The following is a 17024-nucleotide window of genomic DNA, read 5'->3' as shown; positions in this document are numbered from 1 at the left end:
GTTTAAGAGTTTCGAGTTTATTAAAATAATAAATTATGTTGCCGTAAAGTGGCGACATTAATTCAGCTACAACGGCAGAAATTAGAACTGAAGGCTTATTTTTAAATATGTCAACAGATGGCGTTAATCACGGAACGACACTTGGAATTTTCAACAAAATCTTGCGTGTCATCAGTCAGCGAAGATAATACCTACTTGTATATACGAAGAAGTTTGCCAGTAATTTTTTATAAATTGACAAACGGTCTTGCTGTGCACGTGTTTATACATGTGTTAGTTTTCGACGTGGACATGCGCACACACACTTGTGTATATTATGTAAATATGTTTTGTCATTGATTTTGAGGACAGGCATCAGAGATGTTCATCGAGTTAGGTTGATACGATTCGTCTTCACAATTTTTTATTGTATAAGTAAAATAATATTACATTTATTGTGAGGTGTGCTTAGCTGATTCTTATTTGGTACATGCTATATACGTTCATAATTTTTATTTCAAATTTAATGTACTTTACATACGATTTTTATATATTGAAGTGAAACTTCTTTACGCGCGTTATGCATTTTCGAGGACCGGAGTAAAACCGACTCATGACCGTCAAGTGACTCAAGGCCGATAACGCGACTAATTACCCTCGCAGACGTGCGTGACAAGTTTTTTTAGTAAAAAACACAGCCGTAAGTGAGTTTTTCAAAATTTAAAATTGCGCGGGACAAGTCAATTGAGGAGTACACGTTGTATACGCGGTTCTCGTCGCGCAAGATATCTCTCCTCGCGGTCTAGAGGCAGAGCGTTCGATTCTCGTTATGCAGGACCCGGGTTCGAATCCCATATTTTTATAATTTTTAATTTTTTTTATCACATGCTACTTATAAATATGTGAATTTATAAGTAGCCATTTAGTAGTAATTTATTTTTACTTGTGTCATGACATTGTTTTTAATAAAGCATTACATATTATTTACTTAGGCACCGTTATTTTCTTCTATGATCCTTATTAAAAAAAGCTTAAAAAAAGCATTTTTTTGTTATCCTTCAAAACATGCATTTTTTACTCTTGAATAGTCTTCAAGCACGTTTTTTATTACGGTCACAGAGCATTGATGTACCTACCTAGGTTCCTACCTATTGTATTTTTTTATGTCAGCGCGGAGCCTTCTGCAGTGGGAAAGTGTTTTAAAAAATCAAATATTGACATACAATATAAGTCAGTTATAATTAGTGACATCTTACGAATTTCAACAGAACTTTTTTAGTACAGAACTGTCTTTAAATGGCTAGTAAAACCTAGTTCCTCCGCTGGGGGGCATTGTTGTAGTTTCGTTCTGAACAGGGTACCTATTATACTTGGCCATAAGGAATATAACAGAGGAGACCTTGGTAAGTACCTAGCTTAAGTGACGTTTAGTACATATAATACAACCATAAATTATAAATAATTATGTATCGTTTTAAAAAATTTAATTTAGTTCACAGGAATTTGTAATTTTTCAAGAAAAATGAATCATCCTTCGATTAGATAATTAAAATATAAAATTAAAACAGTTTTTGTTTTAAATTTGTGCAAATTAATACTAAAAAAGAAATACAAAATGTGTATAAAAATATATATAAAAAGACAGATGTAGAAGATAAAGATATAACAAAACAGTGAGTAGACCTCTACATCTGTCTTTTTATATATAAGCATACATTTTGTATTTCTTGTTCAGTATTCGTTATTTAGTAGTCAATAAATTATTAAAAAATCGTGGTTTTAAAGAAAATAATTTTTTTTTTCATTAAATATGTCAAACCACAAAGTGATTGCTTTCTACAATAAGATAATTAATAAAATTGAAATCTGGGGAAATACATGTGAAACATATATAAACGAACTACAGGTAACACAAAACAAAGTAATCAAAAAACTATTTTACTTCAAATCTAGAACATCAACAAAAAAATTATATATGGAAACAAAACTATTAAAATTAAGAAAATTATATGAATATAATACATGTCTCCTTATTTACAAAATAAATAATAAACTCATACATACAAATACAGAACTCATTAAAACGTCCCAAGTACACACACACTTTACACGGCAACACGATAAAATACATTTAAATACCATACATACTCATTATAGCAAGCAATCCATTGGTTACGAGGGAAGCAACATATACAATTGCCTCCCAGATGAAATTAAAAATGAAAAAAGTATAGGTACATTTAAAAAAAAATTGTTCAGTTTAATGCTCACTCAACAAAACAATGAAAGTGAATAATATCAGTGTGTAATATATATGTTATTTCTAGTTAAATAAGTGGAAAATGTAATTTTTTTATGTATAATAAATAAAATATTAAAAATAAAATAATAATTGTTTAAAAATAAGTGATATGTAAAGAACGTTTTGAAAATAGCAGCAAGGAAAATATGGAATAATGAAGCCTGTAACCAAAACACGTCACAACCTCTATTATGTTATAATGGTCACATACGCACATGCCCATACACAGTCGTCTCCGCGTTTATTTAAAAAAAAATCTTCATTGTTAGTATTGTTATCTCAAATCTACAGATTTTGACCGGAGATTGCATTAAATTATACAGAAATATTCGATTTTTCAAGAAACAACCGTTTAAAGCATCCAGGACTTAAAAATAATATTATTCCCTTTAGCTATCTCAATTAGATCTAAAATTAGTTTAACTACCTTTAAAATTGATATTAGACGTCACAGGAGACTAGAAATGTTTGAAACTTTTCGTTATCATTTGTTCTGCATTTCCACTTTAGCCCTGCCCCTGAGAACGCCGTTGTAACATCTCTTTCTTTTACTTTGGTCGTTCACGAGAAAGAGTGAGAAGCTGAAGCGGTTTTATCAGCGGTTCGCCTTGGCGGACGCGTTTCCGCTGCCAAAACAGAATTTGCATAATATTTGGCGGTTTAGCAAAGCGCCCCCTGCAAACAGCGCTCCCGGCTCCCGGTCACCCCATCGAACAGATTAGAACGTACGCCCTCGCTAGTTAAAACACCGACAAATTCACCCCTCGCAACTACCGTACCTTCGAGTGTACAGTATTTCGTACCCACCCCCATACATACCCCTTAACAGCTACCCTACCCGCGTCTGGTATCGCCAACCTTTAGCTCGTGAGCATAGTTTATCATCTGCTTCAGATTTGTGAGTTGGCAAATTAGTAAATACGTAAATTTTGTAAATTTTAAAATGTATCCTACAAAGACCTGGAAAGATGGAATTATTGGAATTTTTGTATCCTTTTTGGCATTTATCAGTCAACGTATAGAAAATAAAAAAAATATATATTTAAGCATTTCGATGCCCCTAATTCTCTAGTGTGAATTAATGTTATTAATGATATAGAAATAGTCAAAATATCTGTACCGTCGTTTATGGAATAGTAATTAATCAAAATAAACCCCGCGGAAATATCAATTTTCTAGACCTGCTAGGGTAGATTCGACCGTGGATCCGTCCAATACGCTGGGCCGCGCGCCGAATAGTTCTGTATACGCTTCTTCACTTACGTCGTTACGATTTCCACTTTATTTTAAATGAGGAAACACAAAAGATTGTATGTACTATTTGGTGCCACTATCCGAAAGGTTCCCAAGCCCTGATATCGCCGTATCTATGGCCTGCTTATCTGAGGGCCTCTCAGATAGCGTGGGCCATTGTTTAGGCCGTGTAATAAAACAGCCATATTCTCGGCCAACTTTTAATGAAACAGTGTGCTCTATTGTGTTTGTTCGCGTGAATAAAAGTTGTCTGAGAAGAGATGCTCGTCTGTCTGCTTGAGTAGGCACCTTCGCAATTCAAAGGCAGATTTAATTATTAGGTTTCCTATCTGCTATTTATATCTGAGAATATATTGAGCGATTCCTTGATGACGATGGATGAAAGTATAATTCAGTTTGATAATGTTTATTCATTTATACAGTGAAGGGTCGATGGATCGATGCTTGTGGTTTTGGTAATTTTGGATTTACTAATTTGGGCGAGATGCTGATAAAGCGCTGTCAAGCCATCATTAAAATCTCAATACTTGATACTTATGATCATGAATAATTTATTTTTAAATCATCTACGATTTTTTACCTTATGCTCTAATAAGTTAACGAGTAAAAGCGCTAACGCTTTACAGAGGTACTAGTATTGTTATTGACTTAAAAATCGTATTGTATTTTAATGATATCAGTAGAATGGTGTTTTACAAAATAAACACACAATAAAAATAGACAAAAAAATTACTTAAAAGTACAAGTAATTCTACCTAAATCGCTTGCAGCGGAATTTTAATACCGTTTATTCACATGTTCACAAAACGCATCAAGTTTATTATTTGCGTTTAAATTTAAAAACGGTGCGAAAAACAAAAGAATGGCTGGCGTTTTGTGGATATTAATTTACCCCTACAAATTGATAGGAAGTAACGTATAAAAATATATTGATTTCGATTATGGGCTACGAGAAGCTGCGCCTGCCAATGACATCCGTTACTCAGTCGAAATGAAAAAGTTATTTTCCAAAAATATTTTCCATTCTGCCTTTCGCCTACCCTTTCCCTCCCTTTCCCCAGTGCAGACACTCCTCTACTCCTGTAGCTTCGTAACACCGAGGAAACGAACCGACAGAAGTGCATTGTGGGCTGGTTAAGTTTGCCCGAAGCTCAATTTTATCTTACTTTTAAAATTTTTTAATAGGACGCCTCACAATAGCGCCCCTTTTACATACGAGCAGACTTACACAAACACGAGTTGAAGAAACAGCTGTTCAGGAATCCAAAATTTCGCGCACCGAGATCAATGCTGCTAACTCCTTAGAGCAGGCACCATTAAAATAAACGTATAGACAGACTCAACCTCACTTTTGTGCTGGAGCGTTATGAATATTTGGGCGGCCAAAAGCACCCAGTTATAGATGTCGGTTCACCTACAATTTCTCAAAAACTTTTATGATTTTTATTTATTTAATTGGAATTAACGGTAAAAGTAACATTTATACACATTACAGTCCTGACAGCCATGGTACAAAAATAACATAAAATGTAGAAAGAAGAATAAAACGAAAATTTATAAGATTGATTTTCTAAGCAATGATTGTTTAAAATTAATTAAGCAGAAAAATAAAGACAGTAACCAAAAACCTGTTAGGCAGTAAGCTCGTTTTAAAGTGTTTGAAAAGTTCAACTCTATACTTCAAAAAGCATCTGGAAAAAAACATTTATTATGTGTAAAATATACTATATTATTATTATTTTTTTGGTTTGTATGAGGATTGTAGCTTCCTTCCTAGGGACTGGAGAAAACCGCGCTAACAACCTCGCCATATGCCAATCGGTTAGGACCGACATTTACTTAGTATATTAACTGTTGTAATGTTATCCAATTTCAAAGAAATGCGTTTTTGTCCACACGTGAGCACGTGATTACCACATAAGAGAATGCGTTGTCATTGACAACGATTCTACCTGCCGAGTTTTAACTCGATCAGATGTAGGGAAGTGGGTTAATTTAAAAGTCTTACTTTAGTTAATTCTCCAAAACAAAAATGAAATTTAAATATATGTATTTAAAAATATCAGTTACATTATCAAAAAGTTACCAATGGTGTAATCTATTTATAACTTAATTTTAGACTGAAACCGTAGTATAATTTTCACAATAATACATACCTTGATCTAATGGTAGGAAAATGAAAGTTTATCAAAGTTTGTTGAAAATTAAAAAAATTCAATTTCAATTATTACAATAAAAAAAACGTAAAGCTTTGATTTTCCAAAAAGAATTCCAAGTTTAAAATTAAAAACCCTCAAATTTTACGTTGGACTCTTACTATGATATTAATGTGATTATTAAAGACAGGTGACCATATTGTAGAGATATAATCTAGAACTCTTCTAACGAGAGATGTGACCAAAAATTATAATGTGTAATTTTTCTACAAATCATTTTACCTAAATCCTTTCTATCAGCTCCATATCGTTGGCAAAAGAGTAAAACTTCGGCAATGGAGTAAATGCTGGTAACATCATTGATGGATTGGATAAAAAAAAAATTCGTTATTTAATTAATTCTGACTTACATGCTATATAACTCCATGCTGTAAACGAATGCAATGAAAGAAATAACGTTTATATAAACACCTATTAAATGATTTCATGATGATGACAAACAATGTAAAATCCTCCACCCTTCAGTGAACAAACCCGATTACATTGAATACAGCAGCAGGAAAGGGGATGTGAATCGATATTAGAGATTTGGGATTCGACATTGACATTCAAAATCGAATCGAAATATCAAATGACCTTCCCTAACACAATCTGTAGCCAAATAATGGCAGCGAAGGACATTATGCTAATAAATTTCAACCCCCATTTAAATTAAATAATAATAATAATAATCTCGTCTCTTTCAACCCTAAAGGACAGGGTTCAACGTCCGTCCGGTGCTTTCTATCGATTTGTTTTAAAATTCTATGGGGATGGCCGTATGGACAAATAGGGGTGCTTTTTGTGTGAATGCATTAAAGGAATTAAATAAAATATTTGACGAGCGTGTTGGGCCCAGTTTTGGTACTTTATTTGTATTTATGAGTTTTGGAATTGGCAGCTAATATTTACCAATTTTATCACGTTTTTTCAACATTTTTTATAGGTGATTTGTAACGATTAGTGAATTGGGGTGTGCGCATACAATATTCTTTCATTATAAAAGAAATATGGGGGTGGGGTCATATATTTTCTTTCATTATATGGCCTGAATGTGAACGTATGGACAGATGTTTCCTGGTTAATGTATGTGGGAGGAGAGGGAGTTATTTACTTGTAAGTTATTATGTAATTTTGACGAAATTGTACACCAAAGAAGAATATTTCCTGTTAATATATTTAGTAATTGGAATATGTTACAGAAATGAGTGTATTTTTGGGTTGTTTCGTTGAAAAAATAACGAGGGATCAATGAAAGCGAGTTTGCAAAAAAAATATCAAAAATATCAATCAATATCAAAAATATAAAGATTATTTGATTTTACAGCCTAAAGCGTCTTGTGTATCAGAAAAGAAAAACCTGATGGTTAGGAATTCGGTGTCGTGGATTTAGTATTTCCCTTTTCGGGAAAAAATTAGTCTTCTTTCGGGTCCTTATTGACACAATTTTTTTATATATATATGATACACTACTTGCAAAGTTTGCTCCCGAAAGTCTTAGATTAGCTTTTGCAGGGTTAAAGTATTTAGAATTCGTAATTGAACCACTTAGTAACCAGACGATAACACTTTATTTTTCTCATATATTTTTCATACCCACGCTAAAAACATGAAGTCATTTGCATATTATGAAATTAAATATTACTATTTTGTAACAGTTTGTAAGTTCTACATTTACCTACAGATTTTTATCTAGAAAGTGTTTATTTATCGGTGCGCCCCGATATACTGTTAATGGTTTCTTTACATACTAGTATCATTGTTTAAATTTCAATTTTTAACTTCACTAGGACTATCCTGTTTTGGGTTAATAATTTTTATCAAATAATAAAAATAACACACATAATATATGGAAGGAACAATATTTTAACATTAATGTTTGAATTAATGAGTACCTACTAATCTGTAGGAAGGCAATTCATTATAATGATACATGTAGGGTGACCACGTGTAGGGTATCAATTTACGGACAAAGATCAAAAGCAGAAGAAAAAATGTAATGTATTTTGCTATTAATTTAAACGAATTCCGACATCGGAAACGTGTATTTGCCTCGATAATTACTAATATTGTGATAATTGTGAAGTAAATAAAATAAATTGCGAAATACTAATATTATTCCTCTGTTAATATATCGAGACGCACCGATGAATAGACGATTAATTTTATCTATAACTAGCTGTTGCTGTGGCTCAGTATGTTTGTGTAGATAGACAAACAAGAGCTCGTGTTGCTGTTACGTAGGATGTTTAAAAAAAAATCTCACCTTAGAAAGGTATATGGTATATATATATGGTATATGTAAAATATTTTTAAAAAACATACGAGTATTCGAATGCAACGTTGTGTCGAAATTTCAAAGCAATCAAAGAAGAATTTTCTGAGATTTATGATTTTGAACAAACGAACATTTACATTTTTATTTAGATGTGATAGATAAGATAGATAAGATAGATAAGATAGATAAGATAAATAAGATAGATAAGATAGATAAGATAGATAAGATAGATAAGATAGATAAGATAGATAAGATAGATAAGATAGATAAGATAGATAAGATAGATAAGATAGATAAGATAGATAAGATAGGTAAGATAGATAAGATAGATAAGATAGATAAGATAGATAAGATAGATAAGATAGATAATATAGATAAGATAGATAAGATAGATAAGATAGATAAGATAGATAAGATAGATAAGATAGATAAGATAGATAAGATAGATAAGATAGATAAGATAGATAAGATAGATAAGATAGATAAGATAGATAAGATAGATAAGATAGATAAGATAGATAAGACAGATAAGATAGATAAGATAGATAAGATAGATAAGATAGATAATATAGGTAAGATAGGTAAGATAGGTAAGTTAGATAAGATAGATAAGATAGGTAATATAGGTAAGTTAGATAAGATCGATTACCATATTGAAACTAATTGCTTATTTGTTGGAATGGGTCCACGGATTTCAGATTTATTTGATGTCTACCCTTTCTTCGATTCGCGTTATTATCAAATATGTTTTGAAATTAATTATAGATACAGTAAACAACTAAACATCTATGATACGATAAAACAAACGGGTACATACAGAATTTCTAGAAATGGTTCAGGGACATATAAGCAAATGTATGTAGGAATGTTCTGCTATCAAAGCCGAAGATAAATATGTAACGTTTAGTCGAGTGCGTGCCAATGTGTGCGGCCCGCGTAGGTACTCACTATTCTAATAGTATGCACGAACTTTGAACTAATCTGTGTCAGTGCTGAATAAATTTATATCGTAGACATTTTATTATGAACAAAATAATTTGATACTTATTGAATTAAACGTACAATCATTGTAGGTTTTTGAGCACCGTTTTTAATCAAAAGTTATATTCGAATAAGTACTTATTTACTTATTCCATAACATTATTTATTAATAGTAAGGTATATATTTTAAAATGATTTATTTATTGTTATAATTTACAGAAGCGTGATTTTTCTAATTTTTTGAAGGTCTGTCCACTTAAGAATTAACATCACAACACCCAGACCTGGTGGGGCCCGTGAATTAAAATAAATTATAATATATTAACATTTATTAAAACTTTGTTAAGCTGAACGGATTGAATACATGAAAGTAGTACCCCTAATTTATTTTCTACAGAAAAAAATATTTCTTTAAAGCTCCTTAGCTCATGATGTAAAATATAGGGCGAGCCGACAGCAGTCGCAGTAGTTTCCAAAGAAATTCTAGATATAAAAAATCTATTTTGATCATGTCAGAGCTCATCGTTCCAGAGATTTTCTACTTTGTTTTATTATCGAAAACCATGAAACTGCGATTTCTGTGAGAAGGACAAATAAGTACAATTTATTTTAAAAGCATGTAAGACGAATAAAAATAAAATTATAAAAATAAACCACAAAAAATATATGCGTTTGACAGCGGTGGGATTCGAACCCACGCCCTTTCGGACTGGTGCCTAAAACCAGCGCCTTAGACCGCTCGGCCACGCTGCCCGTATTCAATTGCGTCGTATATTACAATCACACTGCTGAATCATTTTCCCAATTAATAAGAATGTGAGTTTTCCTGTGTAGGGTAATATAATTTATGTCATAAATATGTTGGTAAAATTAGAATTGAGTTCACTCACTCTGTGAATTTATGTAGTTATTAGTAGAAAGAGTTTTTGAAAAGAGTATAGTTTGTATATAAAATACCCAAAATAATGAGCGAGTCTCTTTTTGATTATCAACTGTCTCCATTGAGATTATGTTTCTGGAATCCTTTGTGAAAAAAACATTATTCATTAAATCCTGAAAAAAATGAACCCTAAAGCTTTGCGGTAAAATAAAGGACCCACCAAAATGTTTGGGTTTATAATATCATTACACTTTAAAAACGTTTTCTTTGAGATTCGTGCAATTAAAACTAATTTTTTAACTTCCAGCGAGCTCGATTCGGAAGATTTTTTCATTATTCACTGGCTTTTGAGAACTTAGAATGTAGAAAATTTTAATTATTTTTTAATTTAAAAAATAAATAATTTATTGATGCTTTATATAGCGCCGTTTTTGTCCAAAATCAATTCAAGGGCGCTTTGCAAAAAAATTCCACCGATTAATCCTACCGGCTGCGCCAGGTGTTGTGTTCGTACAAACAGGTCTCCAACTCGTCTTGGAAGGAGTTTATAGATAAATGGTTCTTTTATATTAATCAGGGATTTATTAATACTCCGCGTGTTATAATGGTAACTCGATAGTCGACTAACTAGAAGCTGGCTAATTGGAATCTGAAACAGTAAGTTTCTCTGGGAGCCTTCCCACTGGCCCTGGCGACTACTGGCCACTGGCTCCATCTTGCGGACCTCCACGCAAACTCTATGCACTGCCATCTGTGCGTGCATCTACGAAGCTCTTACTTCCCAACAATAATACACTTCTACAATGCATATATTTACTAAGCATATATGGAGATAATATAATACGGTACTTACCTGGTAGGTCATTGAAATTAACTAATTGTTAATTAGCGAAATTTAGATACAGGATTTAGGACATAATTAGAAAATTGAATATAATTGGACTTTCTCTCAGGAATGGTAAGTTTGTTTTTCCTTAATTTAGTATTACATATTTTGATTAAAAGATGTGATCCAACGATGACTATCTGACTTCTTACTGAAAAATAATAACTCTTTGTTTAAACTGTTATTTTTATTGTTGACGGTTTAATCCACATAACAAAAATTTCATAATAACATTTCCGAAAACATTTATGAGTACAATTTTTTTCGAAATAAATTGTAATGACATTTTTTTTTTTCAAACCCGTTACTATTTGTACACAGGTAACTTCATCACTTTTCAACTTACACGGTATTAGTTTCGACACAAACATGTCAATATAAATAAAAAATAAATTATGTTTGATGTGAAATAAATAGCTAATATAAGTGATATACTAATCACAGCGAAAGATCGTGCGTGACTTAATCGTTCTAATATCTTCTGTCTTTTTCGTTTTCAAACAAGCCGCGTGAGTGGGATGACGATGAACGTCGATGACGTGGGACTAGTTTTATATAATCAACCTTGAATAATGTGCTCAGTTAGTCGGTTACTATATTTGTTTACACATCATCAATCAGGCAAATCGAAAATAGTCAGAATCGTAATTGAAACCGGCCATTCATTACATTAGATTTGTTTCTGAAGTCCTGGGAAGACCCAAAACGCACGCCTAATTTCGGAGCAATTGAAATCCATAAATAATAATATTAACACAGACGACAATGTCGATAATTCTTGGTATGAACGTTGAATACCCCTGTAATAATTTAACAAATTATCATATTGAAACACCAGTCTTAAAAAAATTGACACAGCCCGGTACATTTCTACATGTATCAACACACACTTTACCACAATCTCAAAAGATTGCCATGATGATGGACACCTACTGTCCAAAACGCTGGCTAAAGAAAGTGGAAGCGCAGAAACCCCAAAAATGAATAACAGTATTCAATTTACGCTTTCTGATTAAAGTAGTTATTAACGATAATAACTTATCCAAAATAATAATCCACGTTTGCATTTAGTTAGTAATTAGGTACATTCCATGTAATACTCATAGTTATGTGTGGACAGGTATATAAATATATTTTAACCATTTTGTCAGTTTTTATTTATTTATTCGAGTTTATAAGTGCGTACATTTGAATGGTGTACTTCCTGTCACCAAAAATTGAAATCACATAATAATCCATCAAAAATTTGAACAGTAATTAATTTTGCTGCCTCATAAAGCTGACCAAATATTTGTATGTGTTGATGAGTTCTCTTGGAGTAGGGTTTTGTGTATAAGCCCGGCTCAATATTCAAAACGAAAAGTGTAATACCATAAGTAATTAGAAAACTTGATTAATATTTACCTTTCTATGGATTCACGCTTTACAGACAATATATTTGGAGTTCTTTAAATAAAGTAAATATATCTTCTGAAGCAGTCACAGTTTTAATAATCTTGTTATTGACTTTGTTCGACTCCATTATCTTATGATTCAAAATATTCTACTCGGGACCTCCTTCTCAAACATTTTGTAAACATTTAAGGCGATGCACTACGTCGTGTAATATTTTGAATCGAGCCGCCATCAATAACACTCCTTACGTAGATGGCGATAAGGCTTAAATTCCCTCGCTGTTTTGATTTAGGCAAGAAAAAAACATGACCAAAAAGTGCCTTTTATTTTATTTTGTGGATGTTATAACTTAATAAGTTAATAACTTAATTTGCCACATTATACAATAAAACCATAACCGAAAATGGGTTCGTAAGTAGGAAATTTTGAACTTTAAAGCAGTTTTCATAGGCCTTATAATTTTTTTTTCTGGGCTTATAAAAAGACGTAAGTAAAAAATACTCGATTATTTCAAAGGCTAAGATGTATTATACTCGCCGTATTTATTTAAAGATTTTCAAACCAAAAACACATGATTTTGCATTACTACGTAGTGCATCGCCTTAATATAGGTATTCACTATTCATTTTTATCATTTTCGTACACTTCAGTCCTCCCATTCAATCATTCAACGTTGTTGTATTAAGAGGAACAGCAAAGCTTCATCAGAGTTTGAAAATAATGGTTTCTCAAGGAGAAAAAAATAACAATAAAAACCACAATTTGAATTAATGAAAAAAATGAAAAAGGAATATATTTTTAATTTATAATATTTATGCGGAGTATATTGGTATACATTATCATATTTCCAAGGATGTGTCCTCCCATTAATTCCGCGTATTATTTGTCCCTCAAATTGATTGCGGTTCGTCCTTTTGTCTCAACTCTCCCGCTAATAAATTGTGGATGGTTAATTTTATTAAGTGCTATTCTATGGGCCCCAAAAACATATGGGCCCTAACGAGAATGGACAAAGGTCTCACCGAGAGTAGGTCCCTAAAGCCAAATCCTAAAGGGTCGGACCTACGTACAGATAAAAGAGTATACATAATCGGATATTTGGACTATTCCATCGTTAACCTCGTTTCATTTCGGTAAAACCAAGAAAAGGATTTTTGTAACGCATGGGTTAATTTTAGAAGAATTTTTACACTTATGTAATAAACGGTCTCTACACTAGTAACATGAAACAAATGGAATAAGCTAAGGTTTTATCGCTGTGAATTGATACGTGAAGTATAATGGTCAGAATTTTGGGAGGTGCTTAGAAAACTTTTTCAGCGGGTTTGACCTTTAACGGTAAAATACATTTTTAATTCAAATCATGTTTTTATTTTGCGGTGTTCTTGGAGAAGATTGGTGACAGCCATTTTGAATGTGCCTATCGCAATGTTCTGCAGCATGAGGGAAAGATGGGTAAACGGGCCTGGGTATCTATCACGGTCGATGGATAAAGGATTTATCGATAATGTTGATAAATTGTGATCGCTAACAAACAAACAACAGTACACGTCGAATGAATTAAGACCATGTCGTTGTGAAGTGTTGTTTTTTCATTGGCGACCTGCAGTAAAGCTCGTGAACGATGACAAGTTACCGACATTATATCGATAAAACCTTTATCAATCGACCGTGCTAGCTACACTATACCTAAATTTTAAGAAGTTTTCCAATTTTTTAAGTTCTTCAGCTACCGCATGCAATTTTGTTCAAATCAACACATTATCTGATTAGTTCTCAGAGCATCAGGCAGATTTTGAGATAGACAGGAGTCAAAACCGTCCTAACTGCTGCCAACCATCTGAATCCAGTGAGACTGGCATTCCCAATTGGGGTACGTTGTTAGACTGAAGGTAGTGTCGGGAAGGAAATGGGGAAGAGAACGGTTTAAAAGTACGTGGCTATTCAGGTTTTGTCACCAAACACGGCTAAAGCCATTTCAAGCGGCGGTTCAGTTCTGAATGGTGGTCTTACACCGGGGCAATACTGAACGTGGCGCAATCACTATAGTATACACAGACATAGGAATTAATAGACGAGAAGATAATGGCGAGGGGTAAAATCAACTGTTGAAGAACGAAGGGAGTGATTCGTCAATAAATCAATCTGACAGTAAATAGGCATCTCGCATTATAATATCACCATTTACTTCTTAAAAGTAAAATCTGCTTTTGAATGAATAGACATTTTTACATAGGGGTTATGAACAAATTTACGAAGTCCAAATTCGGCAAAAAAATTCGGTTCTATTTTCAGAGTCGAATATTTCGTTTAATTATTTAGTTAAGACACCTTTATAAATGTTCATAATTTACTTCCCAGCAACCAACCAGCTTTGTGTTTCGCGTCCAGATGTTTCTCGATGTGATAGTAACAACTGATTCATATTATACGATGTGAATATGCTTAAAATAAAGTAAAATAATGCTTATATATGGAATGTAATACGACAATTGGGTTTATTCTCTTTTTCACATCTATTTTTACAAGTTTTCATAGTACAAGTCAACATTTTGCCGTGTTATTTCGTAAAATGAACCGATGATGCCTCGACCATAGTTCGCACAAGAGTGATGACGTCACGTTTTCAAATTTCACTTGAGGCCATACGCGAGCACAGCCGGCTCCAATGGAACCGGTATGGGGAGTGGGGATAATACGCTTTTAATCACTTAGGGCAGGTCTACTAATATTCATATGTCTATGATAGTATATTATTTATGTTGAATCAATTGTGGAACAATTTAAATTAACTGAATGATATTTACTTGTCCACGCCGGGATTTGAACCCGCGACCTCCGCGAGGCCATGATAGCTAATGAATAATGAGTGATGGCCCCGCGTGCAATGGCTTCGGTGAGGTGTGTAATTTTTTATATAAAATCCACCCGCCGTAAATGTTTTGGGTTTTTTTTCTTCGCCTGTGATGATGTGAAATATTCCTTTTTAATGTAATGCGTAGAATTATACACGTTCAATAATCTTCATTTTTCAAAATTTGAAATGGTTAACTGGTTGTAGGAACCAAGCCACAAAGAGGTACCGACATTATTTTATTTTATTAATAATTCTATATTAAAATTTGATACATACATGTATTTCTTTTGTTAAACTTTTTGACATAAATCTGTCAAACATTTATGATTTTAAAGTTTACTACGGTGTAACGCTGTACATTCAAAATGTTAATTTCTTATTGTCTGTAATTATTTTTCGGAATAGGAAATGATCCTGATATAAATATAAATAGCTTGGAAATTGCGGGTTAAAATCAAAAAAAAATATTTGATTGAATTGTTTAATTTCACAAATTTCTCATTTAAAATAATATGGCAAAACCACCATTCAGAATTGAAAGGTTGGTTGAAATGGCTTTGGCCGTGTTTGGTGACCAGATCCCTATAGATACCCCTTTTCCTTCCTCTCCCCAATATCTTTAGCCTCACAATATACTCGTGTGGGGATGCTATAGTCTCACTGGCTCCAGACGATGGGGAGCCGTTGGGACTTTTGTCATGTTTCACATAAAAAGAGCTTCACAAATCTTACAATAATTGTAATATCCCATGATTTATCACGTCATCTCATAAATGGAATTCACACAATGTTCATGTGAACTGTTTCACCAGAAAATTTCTCTTGTATTTAAATATTTCGAAATCAAGTTCTAGTCATCGGATTGAACAGAATTAAACACCTAAACAACCTCCTTATGTAGGTAGAAATACACACTGGTGCTTAATTTAATAATAAACAAGCTAGCTTTATGAGTAAAACACCACCCACTTTGATTATTTTGATAACAGTCATGAAATGGCAACATTATTACAATGCGAATGTCTTTCTGATTGTACTTTCAGCATTTTCCCTTTCGCTTTCATAACAAAATTTCCTTTAATGTCCTCTATGTCCTCTGGCTTCCTGTGACTATTGTTCTTCAGACCTCTCCCCCAGAAAGTCTGCGATGGGATAATAAATAAGGATTTAACGGCATTTGTTTATGGCAGCTATAACTGCCGTGCTGAAAGTGTTAATGAAAATTTACACTTTTAATTGATTTCATAAATCGTAGACAAATCCGGAAAAGCCGTTATTTTATTCGCAAGTTAATTATATACTATAATCTATGATCATAATGATGTCAAGTTTTCAGCCAACCTATTATTTGAAAAAAAAAAATAATTTCAAAGTAAATTTTTTCACCACTAGCTGAAGTCCCCTGCGTTCAGACAGTTTAAATTTCATGAACCCCGTAATAAAACGGTAGATTTGTATAAAAATCAAAACCACGCGCCCGCTCGCTACGGACATTCTTTAAAAATAAACTAGTCGAAGCACCCAGCGTTGCCCAGGTTTTATAAAGGGTTTTTCGAAATTAAACTTTGACAGTGGCATTTATTTTGTTTTGAAGGTCAAGTGGGCAAATTTCGTCAACTTCGTAATAAAATTAAATACCCAGAGTTGCTAAATAAGATTCAATTCAACGTACCTGCGCGTTCAACACGCTCTTCTGTCCTGTTCAGGGTGGATCAATGCAAAACGAACTCCAAGCAGAATTCTTGCCTGAACAGACTATGCAATAATTACAATAGCGTATTATCCAAGGTGAATATTTTCAATTGCGAACTTATAAGAGAACCAAATACAAGAGGTCCATAAAAGAATATTTCTCTGATGGTTTGTGAATAATGTTATGTCTCCATTGTTTATATTTCTATTATGATTTGTTTTATAACCTCTCTCCATGGCTATAAATGTTGAATTCATATTCCTTTCTTCCAAATTTAATTTACTTATTCCTTATTATGCTGTCTCAGTAGAGGTAAAGTCACAA

The 17024-nt window shown here is 32.8% G+C and overlaps 1 protein-coding gene and 1 non-coding gene across 2 annotated transcripts in view; one reads left to right on the top strand and one right to left on the bottom strand.

Moving 5' to 3' along the window:
- The window catches only part of LOC149420025 (uncharacterized), a 624492-nt gene that overhangs the window by 52755 nt on the left and 554713 nt on the right, over positions 1-17024 (top strand). The gene's annotated exons all lie outside the window — the stretch shown is intronic.
- Positions 9663-9742, bottom strand: TRNAL-UAG (transfer RNA leucine (anticodon UAG)). Its single transcript has one exon. It is a non-coding gene; the product is annotated as a tRNA-Leu (tRNA).

The sequence above is a fragment of the Hesperophylax consimilis genome, chromosome 11, assembly GCF_061612785.1.
Source record: "Hesperophylax consimilis isolate HC1 chromosome 11, BYU_Hcon_1.0, whole genome shotgun sequence".
Lineage (NCBI taxonomy): Eukaryota > Metazoa > Arthropoda > Insecta > Trichoptera > Limnephilidae > Hesperophylax > Hesperophylax consimilis.
This window is presented reverse-complemented; position numbering and strand designations above follow the sequence as displayed.